Genomic DNA, 14,197 nt, shown 5'->3' with positions numbered 1-14,197 from the left:
AACTTTCACTACAAGAAAAAAGGTTTTAATGATAAATTTTTAGTGGCAATAGTATTATTGCCATAATTTTTTTAAAACAATTTTTTAGCAAAAATTGTATATTTATCATTAATACTATACCTTGTAATAACCATTTAAATTATTACCACTAAAAAAAATACTAAAATTTTAAAAATAACAAGAATTTGGCTATGGTGGTAAAAGTATAAAGTGGTACTTAAAGGATACTTTAATTTGATTCCAAATGTGTGCCTGTTGTGTAATCGTACAGGTTAGTTTTTGTATTTATATTCTTATCCAAAGCTTATAATAATTATAAAGAGGCCCCAATCATGAATGAAGGAATTTTTATTTATTTGGATACAATTAGAGAAGGGTTAAGTTTTCGGCTTTCTGTAACTTGGGCCTTTAATGGACATATGTATAAAGAAATAATATTTTAAACTTATATTGGACACCACTTAAAAATAAATTGTAACGTTACTACTTAATAACAAGGTTTTGAAAACCGAACCGATCATCGAACCGTTTTAATTACTGATTTATTAGTTTATAGGTTCAATCGGTTCAACTGTGGTTGAACCAAAACAATCATTTTATAATAAAATAATAAATAAAATATAAATAAACACACTAAAATATAATTATTGTCTAATATAAATTTTAAAATATCATCCAAATTAAAAGTACTACATAAACCAGAATGTTGTAATCTCATTTAAATACAAATTCAAAAGTCAAATAACAAAAATAACTAACCAAACATAAAATGTCAACATCCAAGTTTGTCATCAATCATCAAAATCCACCATAACTTAATGCAGATTTACTTCGTTGATATCATCAACTACTTGGACCAGAAAAATCAAGTGATATAGCATAACATATACTACTACCACCACCACCACACTTTCATCTAAATCAGCATTAATATCATCTATAAATATACAACAACAACAACAACAACAACAACAACAACAAAGCCTTGTCCCACTAAGTGGGGTCGGCTACATGAATCAAACGACGCCATTGTGCTCTATCATGTATCATGTCTACAGAGAGACCGTTTACATGTAGATCTCGTTTGACCACCTCATGGATGGTCTTCTTAGGTCTTCCTCTGCCTTTCGCCCTTTGTCCATCTTCCATCTCATCCACCCTCCTGACTGGATGTTCTATCAATCTTCTTCTCACATGTCCAAACCACCTGAGACGCGATTCAACCATCTTTTCCACAATGGGTGCTACTCCAACTCTCTCCCTTATATCTTCATTCCTTATTTTATCCAATTGCGTATGACCACTCATCCATCTCAACATCTTTATCTCTGCCACACTCAGCTTATGTTCGTGCTCTGGTGGGCGAAATTGTGATCATCAATGGCGCCATCAACATGGTACGCTCAATTGTAATCTCAACTCTTTATCACAACTTCGCACAACTAACCAGCAAGTGCACTGGGTCGTCCAAGTAATAAACCTTACGAGAGTAAGGGTCGATCCCACGGAGATTGTTGGTATGAAGCAAGCTATGGTCACCTTGTAAATCTTAGTCAGGCAAACGCAAATGGTTATGGATGATGTATGAATAAAACATAAAGATAAAGATAGAGATACTTATGTAATTCATTGGTGAGAATTTCAGATAAGCGTATGGAGATGCTTTGTCCCTTCCGTCTCTCTGCTTTCCTACTGTCTTCATCCAATCCTTCTTACTCCTTCCCATGGCAAGCTGTATGTAGGGTTTCACTGTTGTCAGTGGCTACCTCCCATCCTCTCAGTGAAAATGTTCAATGCACCCTGTCACGGCACGACTATTCAGCTGTCGGTTCTCGATCATGTCGGAATAGAATCCAGTGATTCTTTTGCGTCTGTCACTAACGCCCCACAATCGCGAGTTTGAAGCTCGTCACAGTCATTCAATCATTGAATCCTACTCAGAATACCACAGACAAGGTTTAGACCTTCCGGATTCTCTTGAATGCCACCATCAATTCTAGCTTATACCACGAAGATTCCGATTAAGGGATCCAAGAGATATCCACTCAATCTAAGGTAGAACGAAGGTGGTTGTCAGGCACACGTTCATAGGTGAGAATGATGATGAGTGTCACGGATAATCACATTCATCAAGTTGAGGAACAAGTGATATCTTAGAACAAGAATAAGCCAAATTGAATAGAAGAACAATAGTAATTGCATTAATACTCGAGGTACAGCAGAGCTCCACACCTTAATCTATGGTGTGTAGAAACTCCACCGTTGAAAATACATAAGAACAAGGTCTAGGCATGGCCGAATGGCCAGCCTCCCAAAGAGGGTTCAATCATAAAAACATGATCAAAAGATGTTCTAGAGATCTAAAGTGATCAAAAGATGAAAATACAATAGTAAAAGGTCTTATTTATAAAGAACTAGTAGCCTAGGGTTTACAGATATGAGTAAATGACATAAAAATCCACTTCTGGGCCCACTTGGTGTGTGCTTGGGCTGAGCATTGAAGCATTTTCGTGTAGAGACTTCTCTTGGAGTTAAACGCCAGCTTTTGTGCCAGTTTGGGCGTTTAACTCCCATTCTTGTGCCAGTTCCGGCGTTTAACGCCGGGCATTCTTGAGCTGATTTGGAACGCCGGTTTGGGCCATCAAATCTTGGGCAAAGTATGGACTATTATACGTTGCTGGAAAGTCCAGGATGTCTACTTTCCAACGCCGTCGAGAGCGCGCCAATTGGGCTTCTATAGCTCCATAAAATCCACTTCGAGTGCAGGGAGGTCAGAATCCAACAACATCTGCAGTCCTTTTCAGCCTCTGAATCAGATTTTTGCTCAGGTCCCTCAATTTCAGCTAGAAAATACCTGAAATCACAGAAAAACACACAAATTCATAGTAAAGTCCAGAAAGGTGAATTTTAACTAAAAACTAATAAAAATATACTAAAACCTAACTAGAACATACTAAAAACATACTAAAAACAATGCCAAAAAGCGTATAAATTATCCGCTCATCATGCTCCCCTTTAGCCGCCCAACACTCCGCACCATACAGCATAGCCGGTCTTATAGCGGTGCGATAGAATTTACCTTTAAGTTTTAAAGGCACTTTTTGTCGCATATAAAACCAGATGCACTCCGCCATTTTGACCAACCTGCTTGGATCCTATGATTTACATCCTGTTCAATTTCTCCATTATCCTGTATGATGCACCCAAGATACTTAAAACTTTTAACTTTTCGTAGGATGTTTTCTCCAATCTTCACCTCTATATTTGGGTTTTCCCTTCTCAGACTGAACTTACATTCCATATATTCCGTCTTGCTACGGCTTATGTGCAGACCATACACTTCTAAAGCTTCTCTCCATAACTCCAACTTCTTATTTAGGTCTTCTCTTGACTCTCCCATAAGGACGATATCATCGGCAAAAAGCATGCACCATGGCACAAGCTCTTGGATGTGCTCTGTGAGTACTCTCAAGACTAATGTGAAAAGGTATGGACTTAAGGATGATCCCTGGTGTAATCCTATACCAATAGAAAATTCTTCTGTCGCACCACCTTGAGTCTTCACACTAGTTGTGGCCCCATCATACATGTCTTTAATTGCCCGAATATATGCGATCCTTACTCTCCTCTTTTCTAAAACCTTCCATAAGACCTCCCTTGGTACCCTATCATACGCTTTTTCCAAATCAATAAACACCATATGTAGATCCTTTTTATTACTACGATACCTCTCCATTATCCTTCTTAATAGGTATATCGCTTCAGTGGTAGATCTGCCTGGCATAAATCCAAATTGGTTCTCTGTTACTTGTGTCTCTTTTCTCAACCTCCGTTCTATCACCCTTTCCCATAACTTCATAGTATGACTCATAAGCTTAATCCCTCTATAGTTTTCGCAACTTTGTATATCCCCCTTATTCTTGTAGATAGGTACCAAGGTGCTCTTTCTCCACTCATCAGGCATCTTCTTTGACCCTAAAATCTCATTAAAAAGCTTGGTTAACCAGTTGATGCCTTTTTCTCCAAGACCCTTCCAAACCTCAATCGGGATATTATCAGGTCCTACTGCCCTGCAATTTTTCATCTGCTTTAGAGCTTCTTTTACTTCGAAGTCTCGAATCCTTCGATAGTAGTCAAAGTTTTGATCTTCTTCCTTTGTACATAATCGACAAAGGCTCGGAAGAGTCTTCTATTGTGCAAAGACGACTACTTCTACTCTACCAGCAACAACATATAACTTGTGAGCAAAGAAAAAAAGAGATGAAAATATCTATTATCTCTGAGGTCCTTCTCAAAACCGTTATTATTAGTACTAGACTTATCAACCAATCCCCTTTGATCTTACTACTCTTCATTCCCTGTATTGTAAGCTAACCCACCACCATCATTATTATCTTCATGTAATACATCATCGCTTGTCATTATAATTAATTGTCATTATAATTAATTACCACCACTCCTGCAATGAAATAAAAAGCATTGTTATGAATGCCAAGAATGAAATAAATTGAGTTATTTAGTAAAGAAACTCTACTCCTCTATTTTTGTAGAGTATGTTTGAGAGTGAGAAAAAATGTATAACTATGTTATATGAGTGGTTTATGTGAGTGATATTGATATTGAAGATAATTAACTCATGAAAGTGTGTTTTTCATGATTAACTCATTTTGTGCTTATTAATAAACTTTAAACTATAAATAAATCTAAAGGAAGGGATTACTATCACCTAAAGAAGATGAAAAGTTCATGAAGTACATGATGAACAATGGACAAGGTTGTTGGAGTGAAGAGGCTAGGAATGCTCGGTTGCAAAGGTGTGGCAATTATTAATCAATTATATAACAATTAATCAAAATTATTCAACAGCAAGGTTTAGCAATTAGCACCCAATAACTAATCAATGCTTCAATAATTAATCATGCTTCAAGTCTTCAACACTAAGATTTAGAACAATTAATCAATGCTTCAACTATTATTACTACAAAGAACAAAAATTATACCTAGGGTTACAAACTGGAAGCCTGAAAAAATGCAGAGCTGGCAGGGACAGTGGCTGGCAAGAGGTAAGACAGTGGCTGATGGGTAGAAGAGGAAAACAGAGCTAGCATCAGCGGGAAGACACTGCGAGACGGAGAGTGGCTGCACGAAGCCGCAAACAGAGGTGGCTGATGTTAGCTCCACGGACTACGTGGCGGTAGCGGTGGCTGACGGAAGTTGTGCCAAAAGCTCCAACTGCTGCACTACTGCTTCGCATTCTGCACTTCTGCTTCTTCGTGTTGGAGAAGAGAGGCTGAGAGGGGTACTTGCAAATGTTAGGCTTTAGGGTTCACAAGTCACAACCAAGCTTCAATGCACCGTTTTTGAATTTTCATTTTTGACCCATTTCAAAAATTAACCAGTTCCTGGTTCAGTTTGACCGACCAATTCGGCAGTCTAATGTCGGTTTTTGAATTTGGCAGTTTTTGCTACTGACCGAATTGTGTTTGGCATCGATTCACGGTTTGACCGATTCGACCAGCCAATTTGAACCGGTTTCAGAAACTTGCTTAATAGTTTATGAAAAAAACTCATAAAGCAAATTGTAAACAAGAAAGAAAAAACTCACAAGCAAAGTGTCTATTATAACAATAATAATAATAATAATAATAATAATAATAATAATAATAATAATCCTTTATTATATCCATTATTTCATCAAAGAATTAGTTTTAGCCAAAACATATAACAATTATATAACAAAGGTATTTCAGTAATTAAATTTAATTAAATTGGTCTAATAGCTTAGCTGCATTTGGTTTTGAATATAGGATAAAACAAGAAATTGAGAATAAGACACAAAAGACAGAGACACAAAACTTAGTGTTGTTGTATTTTAATCGGTGATAAACTAGCACAATTTATAAAAGTCTAAATTATTATCATTTTTCTATTTAAAAAATTTGGGAAGAAAAAATAATTAAAAAATATAATTATAAAAAATTAACAAAAATAATAAAAGAAAAAAATAAAAAATAAGTTGTGTCTCTTGTTAGTGTTTTTGTGTCCTCCTGTCAGAGTGGACACGAAATACCCTAATTCAGTGTCTCTAGACACAATATTTCTATTCGTATCTCATCTGCTAAATACGATTTTGTGTCTTTGTATCCCTATTTCAGTGTCATGTACCTCTAGATAAACGCAACCTTAAAAATTGATAAAAAAATTTAGTTGATTAGACTTGATTACAAAAATTATTTGTTCACCTGATATTTTTTATAAAATAAATTTAAATATTTTTATTTTTAAATATATTAAAAATTTAAATGTTTGACTATATTTACTTAATTAATATAATTTTATGAATAATAATTAGATCAATTAAATAATAATACTATATTTTTATTATTTGTATTACTCATAATATATGTATTTTCTAAAATTTGTGTTTATTATTTGTATTATTCATAACATATGTAGTTATTAAAATTTAGAGTTTACAATTTAGAATTTAAACGTTTATGATTTATGTATTTAAAAAAGGTTTACATGAATATACATTTTTAGTTGATCAATTTGAACTAATAAATAATTTATACCACAATAGCAGGAAAATTATACATGCCAACTTACATCAAGCAACTGCACACTGATGGGTGTTTTGTGGAAAAACGAATTTCCAAACACACAAATCTAACCGGCAAGTATACCGGGTCACATCAAGTAGTAATAACCCACAGGGATTGATGGATCAAGCAGCTTTAGTGGGTAATCAGTTTAGTCAAGTTAACATTGAGTGGATTGTGTGAAGAGTGACCGATAGAAAGTAAATTGCAAGAATTAAAGGTGCAGAAGCTAAATTGGACAGAAACTTAAATGGGCGGAAGCTTAATGACAAGAAAAGTAAATTGCATCAAATGTAAAGGGGGCTGGGTGCTGAAAAATTAAATAAAAGCAGTAAATTAAAACTCAGATCAATTGCAGAAAATTAAACTTGCAAGAAAAATAAATTTGGATCTCAACAATTTTAAACATAAGGTTGTTGAAAGTAAACTTGCAGGAAAGAAAAGTATAGCAGAGAAGAAAATTGTAGCAGAGAGAGAACTTGAAATTTGCATAAACCAATATTGAATTCAATGATTGAAAATGTAACAATGCAGAAAATGTAAAAGTGTTTTAAAGAGGACTTTCTATTCTACCCTACTCTTAATGCTCTAGCAGAGCCAGCCTTTCTAATGAAATGAAACAGATGCCTTTTTATAGGCTTTTACAAAATGAAAATGAAAAATCAAAACAATATTTACAAAATAAAATTCCTAATCTAGCTTCTCTGTGTGCCTTTGAGTCATGTGGGCTTTGCTTGCTTTGGAGTGGAATTGGGTTGAAGATGGATCCGAATGGTCTTAGTCTTGAGAAGAAATCTGCTTGCAATTTGGACTTTGGGATCATTCACGTTTGAGTCAATGTTTGAGGCAAACGTTGACTTAAACGCCTTCGTGAAGGCATTATGCAGAACGACCATTTTGCTGTCACTCATGTTTGGGTTCATGTTTGAGGTCAAACGTGAACTCAAACGTGATCTCCTCCAAGGCATTCTTTGGCCAACGTTTGACCTCACGTTTGAGGCAAACGTTGGCGCAAACGTTAGCTCCTCCTCCAGGGTATTCCTCTGGCAACGTTTGACCTCATGTTTGAGGTAAACGTTGGCGCAAACGTTAGCTCCTTCAGCCTTGCTTCCTTGCTTGTGAATGCCCATGAATGCTAATGCTCATTCATTTATTCATTGGTCAATTAATAATCATGCATGCATTCATTAATTAATGCCAATGCATTACGTTGAAGTTTTTTGCCCATTTGCAATGCATGGCTTTAATTAATAATGTTTAGTGGTTTTAACGTTTAAAGCATTCATTTGCCAATTGCATTAGAAATGCATGGCTTTAATTAATAAGGCAAATGCTTTAACGTTACTTTCATTTATTTTAAATGCATGCATGCTTTATTAATTTCATGATGCATGCATAAGGCATTAATGCATGCCATGGCTTCATGGTCATGGGCCACGCTTTTAAAAGCGTGGCCTAAAGCTCCAAAGTGTGCTCAATCTTTAAAGTGTGTCCAAAATTTATCTTTTTTTCTTTTCAGCTTATTTTGTGTTCTTTTTGCTTCTTTTTCTTCTTATTTCCTATAAAATTTATAAAATCAAAAGATCAAGGAAATATACCATTTGAGCACAAAAGAATGCAATATTTAAGCACTAATCATCAATTTCTTGTATGAAAAAGCATAGAAAAACATGACATGGTGACATGTCATCACAACACCAAACTTAAACCTTGCTTGTCCCCAAGCAAGAAAAGAATCATGCAATAAAGATTGACAAACCAAGGTGAGAAGAATAGCAGCTCAATGTTCATGGTAAGCTAGTTTTCTAAGCAAGCTACAATCACAAAAGAAATGTAGATGATTGATGCTTCTATCTAGTTCAATTTATGAAATCTTTTCCTTATAATTCTTCCTTGAAACAAGCTTTTGATTTTTCTTATTAGCTTCTCCTTTTGGGTGCTTTGTCCCATGACTTGATAACAAAGCTACGACTTCTAAATGCTTTGTTTTCAAGTATTACCACTTGATACATAAGCACCACAAGCATTTAATTAGAGGACTTCATTAAGCTCATTTGTTTCTTTTCTTAACTCTCTAATCATTGATGCTCAGAGCCTTGAGCTTTGAGGGAGTGCTTTTGCACTTGAGCCTAACCTTGACTTCTAAGTGTTTTGTTTTCAAGAATTTGGCTTGATACATAAACACCACAAGCCACAAGTACTTAACAATAGAATTGTCATTGGTACTTAGAGCCTTCAGCTTTCTCATTCTTTCCCTTTTTCTTTTGTTGCCCTTTTTTTTGCCGTTTTTCAAGGTTTTCATGATTTCAAAAGATTTCACAAAATGTTATAGATGAAAACTTCAATTAAATAAAATCTAATGCAATTGAGCAACAATCAAACATACTAGCTTTCCAATACTTGTATGCACATGCTAAATTCTTCTTTAATTCCTTGTTTGTTTATGATCATGATAATTTACTGCTTTGAACTCACAAAATTCAAGTTGATGGTCATAATGTCACAGCAGCATGTTACCATTTAGAAATCAAACTATGCTTATTCATAGACACATGTATACAGAGAAGGTAAAGACAATCATGCAATTTAAAGTGTTGAAAATAAATGAGAGGAAAAGGAACTTTACAACCTTGTAATTCATCTTCTCTAGTGTTGTCACTTTCCTCCCATTCTCCTACTTCCCATACCAAACTCAGAATGCTTGCTCATCCTCAAGCAACAATTAGAATAATGGCTATGGGCTAATATGGATCACGAATGTCTTACACAATGAGATGTTAGCAATACATGTGTTTCAAGCAAGCAAAATTTAATATATGAAGGCACAGAGAAACAGAGACATTATGGTTGCAAAAATAAGAGGGTGTGCATGATATATTGCATAAAAGATAAGTGGCACACCAAACTTAGTGTGACACTTTCACTTGGAATTGATGCAAGTATCTAGATTGGAAGCAAATTTTTGTTGCATAGCAACACCAAACTTAGAATGCAGCCATATGTCAATTTATTTAAACTAAAACTAAATGAAACTGTTATATGTTAAATAAAATCACCAAGCAAAGAATCTTTCATGAATAAGGATCTCTTGGTGATGTATTAACAAAAATAGTTAATAAAACAAGAAAATGACTCAAATAAAAAGAAAACTAAAATTGTCCAACTAAATGAAAGATAACACCACAAAGGCATTATGATTATGCAGACAAGTGGTGTTGCTGGATGATTTGCATAAAAAAATAAGTGGCACACCAAACTTAGAATGTTAGTGTGTCACTTCCATGTAAAATTGATGCAATCATCCAAAGGGATTGAAAACAATTTGTTGCAGGGCAACACCAAACTTAGAATGTGATCATATGCCAATTTATTGAAATTTAACTAAACAGACAAAGAAAATGAACCAGACAAAGAAATAAAATGTTACCCAAGGTTGGGTTGCCTCCTAATAAGTGCTCTTTTAGTGTCATTAGCTTGACATGTTGTTCTTTACTTTCTTCCTCTTCTTCCAGTTGGTTAAGAGGAATGACCTCAAGGAGGGAGAAGATTTAGCTACTGTCCCTTGTCTTGGCCTTTCCTCAGCAAGCTTCCTTTTGCAAATGGCTTGATTGATCTTACTTGCTGGATCAGGCACATGATTGGTGCTCTTGTTAGTTGCCTTCACTTCTTTGGATTCAAGACTTGGTTGCTGTGTGATTATTGGAGTTTTGTCTTCATCAAGAATTTCTTGCAATGGTGGTTCAATAGGCTCTTTCTTCATGTGCTTCTCTGTTTCACTTGAGTATGGATTCTCTTGATTGTCTTTCTTACTTTCTCGTTCTTCCAATTCCTCCTTCACATCTACCAATTGGTCTTTGTCTTCCTTGCTTAGCAGTTCTAAGTTTCTCTTTCCTTTCTCCATGTGCTTATCCACTTCCTTGAAGAGAATCTCTTGCCCTTTCCATGATTGTTGTTGTTTCTCCATGAGTTATTCTTGTCTTTTCAACAATTCTCTGGACTTTTGAAGGGGATCTTCAATTAGTTCAAGGGCCTCTTCATTTTGCTCTTCCACTTTCTCCTTCACATCCACCAAGTGATCTTCATTCTTCTTGCTTAGTGGTTCTGAGTGTTTCCCTCTGTTCTCCAAATGCTCATCCATCTTCTGAAGAAGGATTTCTTTTTCTCTCCAGGATTGTTGTTGTTCCTCCATGAGTTGTTCTTATCTTTTCAACAATTCTCTGGATTTTTGGAGGGGATCCTCAGTTAGTTCAGGAGCCTCTTCATTTTGCTCTTCTACTTCCTCCCTTGCACTTAACATTTGGTTTACCAGCACTTCCACGTTTTTAAATGAATTCTCCTGCTCATTCTAGGATATATGTGCCTCCCTCTCATATTTTTCAAACATGGTCTCAAGCTTTGAGAGGCTTTGGTTCATGGAAGTTTGTGTGGACTGTGAGTTTTGGAAGAGATTTTGTGTAGAGGGATAGCTAAATAATGAAGAATTTTCAATTGAGGGACTGGGAGGTAAGGTTGGGTAATTTTGTATGAGTGAATTGAAGGTTTGCTCAAGTGATGATGGCTCTTGATAGGTGGAGTATGAGCTGTCAAATGCTTTCTGATTTTGGTCCTCCCAAGTGCAACTTGAAGAATTATTGAATTCATCACAGTATGGATAATTTTGTGGCCACGGGGAACAATCTTCCATGTATGTATTGACAGCACAATCAAGCGAATCACTGAGATTCCCTTCCCAGCCATGGTTTGTGTAACTGTCATAACAGTATAAGTCACTTTATGGCTCTGGAAAATAGTTCATTTCACTTGATTGTTCATACTCCCTCATTCCTTGTAGATACTCCCATCCACCATGAGGATAATGATATGAATCATTTTATGGTGGTGGTTGGTATCTCATGAAATTATCTTGATCATTTTCTGCAGCATATCCCTATTGATTGGGTTGCTCAGAATCTGTTAATTCTTGGTGATATTCCCAGCCATCATTAGAATAATGACTTGAATCATATTGTGATGGTGGGTAATATCCCATAAAATTTGTTTGATTAAAAGATGAGGTGAACTCCATTTGAAATTTGTAAAACACAATCACCAAAGCAATTGAAATTACTCATATCAGAGATGAGATTTGCTTAGTGAGGCAAAACCACAAACACCTTGATTTCAACTTAGAACAGAGAACAAAAACAAAAAATGCTTGATCTAGACTTCTCACCCACTTAATCATTGTTGATCTAAATCAATCCCCGGCAATGGCGCCAAAAACTTGATGGGTGTTTTTGTGGAAAAACGAATTTCCAAACACACAAATCTAACCGGCAAGTATACCGGGTCACATCAAGTAGTAATAACTCACTTAGAGTGAGGTCGATCCCACAGGTATTGATGGATCAAGCAACTTTAGTGGGTGATTAGTTTAGTCAAGCTAACATTGAGTGGATTGTGTGAAGAGTGACCGATAGAAAGTAAATTACAAGAATTAAAGGTGCAGAAGCTAAATTGGACAGAAACTTAAATGGGCGGAAGCTTAAATGACAAGAAAAGTAAATTGCATCGAATGTAAAGGGGGTTGGGTGCTGGAAATTAAATAAAATAGTAAATTAGAACTCAGATCAATTGCATAAAATTAAACTTGCAGAAAAAATAAATTTGGATCTCAACAATTTCAAACACAAGGTTGCAGAAAGTAAACTTGTAGGAAAGAAAAGCGTAGCAGAGAAGGAAATTGTAGCAGAGAGAGAACTTGAAATTTGCATAAACCAATATTGAATTCAATGCTTGAAAATGTAACAATGCAGAAAAATTAAAAGTGTTTCAAAGAGGACTTTCTATTCTACCCTACTCCTAATGCTCTAGTAGAGCCAGCCTTTCTAATGAAATGAAACAGATGCCTTTTTATAGGCTTTTACAAAATAAAAATGAAAAATCAAAACAATATTTACAAAATAAAATTCCTAATCTAGCTTCTCAGTGTGCCTTTGAGTCATGTGGACTTTGCTTGCTTTGGAGTGGGATTGGGTTGAAGATGGATCTGGATGGCCTTGGTCTTGAGAAGAAATCTACTTGCAATTTGGACTTTGGGATCATTCACGTTTGAGTCAACATTTGAGGCAAACGTTGACTCAAACGTCTTCGTGAAGGCATTATGCAGAACGGCCATTTTGCTGCCACTCACGTTTGGGTTCACGTTTGAGGTCAAACGTGAGCTCAAACGTGATCTCCTCCAAGGCATTATTTGGCCAACATTTGACCTAACGTTTGAGACAAACGTTGGCACAAACATGAGGTCCTCTTAGGCATCAATTCATCAGCCAACGTTTGACCTCACGTTTGAGGCAAACGTTGGCGCAAACGTTAGCTCCTCCTCCAGGGTATTCCTCTGCCAACGTTTGTCCTCATGTTTGAGGTAAACATTGGCGCAAACGTTGGCTCCTTCAGCCTTGCTTCCTTGCTTGTGAATGCCCATGAATGCTAATGCTCATTCATTTATTCATTGGTCAATTAATAATCATGCATGCATTCATTAATTAATGCCAATGCATTACGTTGAAGTTCTTTTGCCCATTTGCAATGCATGGCTTTAATTAATAATGTTTAGTGGTTTTAACGTTTAAAGCATTCATTTGCCAATTGCATTAGAAATGCATGGCTTTAATTAATAAGGCAAATGCTTTAACGTTACTTTCATTTATTTTAAATGCATGCATGCTTTATTAATTTCATGATGCATGCATAAGGCATTAATGCATGCCATGGCTTCATGGTCATGGACCACGCTTTTAAAAGCGTGGCCTAAAACTCCAAAGTGTGCTCAATCTTCAAATTGTGCCCAAAATTTATCTTTTTTTCTTTTCAGCTTATTTTGTGTTCTTTTTGCTTCTTTTTCTTCTTATTTCCTATAAAATTTATAAAATCAAAAGATCAAGGAAATATACCATTTGAGCACAAAAGAATGCAATATTTAAGCACTAATCATCAATTTCTTGTATGAAAAAGCATAGAAAAACATGACATGGTGACATGTCATCACACACCAGCTCGACGTAATAACGATGGACTGTCCCTTCATTAATGTGGAGAATCGACCTCGTCGGACCGTTCTCCATGGCATAGGGCAACTCCGATATCTTATAGTCATCATTGATTATCCCACCAAGTGTGTAAACCCCGCTAAAACCAGTAAATAATTAGTTAATAAATTGAATTTTCAGTAAAAATGCTAAAAATGCAAAACTAATTTCAAAATAGGATAGAGCTCATTGAAACGAGAATGTTGACACTAATTTCAAAAAATATGGCCCAAGATTGGGCCAAACGGACCGAACCAGTTGAACCGGACCCAAAATGAGCCCAAGGCCCAACCCAAGTCAACGTAAAACACTTAAAAGAACCCCCTCACTCCTCTCTTAATCATAAAACACGTTGAATGCAGCCATGGAAGGGGAAAAGAAGAAGCAAACCCTAACCTCATCTTCAAACCTTGATAACTTTTCATCCGGAGCTCCGATTAACAAGCTGTTTATGGCCACGCATCGGGCTCGTCGAGCTCTTCAATTCTACCCAAACAAACAGTAAGTAAATCGCATTTGACTAGCCCT

Source organism: Arachis hypogaea, chromosome 2 (assembly GCF_003086295.3).
Source record: "Arachis hypogaea cultivar Tifrunner chromosome 2, arahy.Tifrunner.gnm2.J5K5, whole genome shotgun sequence".
Taxonomy (NCBI): domain Eukaryota; kingdom Viridiplantae; phylum Streptophyta; class Magnoliopsida; order Fabales; family Fabaceae; genus Arachis; species Arachis hypogaea.
This window is presented reverse-complemented; position numbering follows the sequence as displayed.